The 1,010-nt window shown below is 46.1% G+C and overlaps 1 long non-coding RNA gene across 1 annotated transcript in view; it reads left to right on the forward strand.

Moving 5' to 3' along the window:
- LOC107575496 (uncharacterized) overlaps nucleotides 1-878 on the forward strand; it is an 18,451-nt gene extending 17,573 nt beyond the window's left edge. Inside the window, exon 3 of the long non-coding RNA XR_001607886.1 lies at nucleotides 868-878. This is a non-coding gene — a long non-coding RNA (uncharacterized lncRNA). The remainder of the gene's footprint in view (nucleotides 1-867) is intronic.
- The last annotated feature ends 132 nt before the right edge of the window (nucleotides 879-1,010 follow it).

Below are 1,010 nucleotides of genomic sequence, written 5' to 3' on the forward strand. Positions count from 1 at the left end.
ATGGACCGCAGGAAAGCAGCCGCCTACCTGACACTGAGCGGCACTCACACACACACACACACACAGCACTCACTCTCACACACACACACACACACACTCACACTAACTCACTCACTCACTCACACACACACACACACACAGCACTCACACTCGCACACACACACACTCTCACTCACTCATACACACACAGCACTCACACACACACACACTCACTCACTCACTCACACACACACACACACACTCACTCTCTCTCTCTCTCTCTCTCTCTCTCTCTCTCTCTCTCTCTCTCTCTCTCTCTCTCTCTCTCTCTCTCTCTCTCTCTCTCTCTCTCTCTCTCTCTCTCTCTCTCTCTCTCTCTCTCTCTCTCTCTCTCTCTCTCTCTCTCTCTCTCTCTCTCTCTCTCTCTCTCTCTCTCTCTCTCTCTCTCTCTCTCTCTCTCTCTCTCTCTCTCTCTCTCTCTCTCTCTCTCTCTCTCTCTCTCTCTCTCTCTCTCTCTCTCTCTCTCTCTCTCTCTCTCTCTCTCTCTCTCTCTCTCTCTCTCTCTCTCTCTCTCTCTCTCTCTCTCTCTCTCTCTCTCTCTCTCTCTCTCTCTCTCTCTCTCTCTCTCTCTCTCTCTCTCTCTCTCTCTCTCTCTCTCTCTCTCTCTCTCTCTCTCTCTCTCTCTCTCTCTCTCTCTCTCTCTCTCTCTCTCTCTCTCTCTCTCTCTCTCTCTCTCTCTCTCTCTCTCTCTCTCTCTCTCTCTCTCTCTCTCACACACACACACACACACAGCACTCTCTCTCACCACCTTTCTGATGACCATCAACAGCCGCTCATCAATCAGCCCTGCATTAAAGCATTAATGTTGAGTTTTATTATTGTTGTGAGTTGTACACATTCACACATTTGATTATTTTATTTATTACAGTTTTTGACTTCTGAAAAATAAAAAGGTAATACAAATTGTATTTCACTTCTGATTTACAGCAGTGAATAAATGCCATTAAAAGATAATAAGGTATTACTGTTTA

This window comes from Sinocyclocheilus grahami, unplaced genomic scaffold, assembly GCF_001515645.1.
Source record: "Sinocyclocheilus grahami isolate Dianchi unplaced genomic scaffold, SAMN03320097.WGS_v1.1 scaffold2676.1, whole genome shotgun sequence".
NCBI lineage: Eukaryota > Metazoa > Chordata > Actinopteri > Cypriniformes > Cyprinidae > Sinocyclocheilus > Sinocyclocheilus grahami.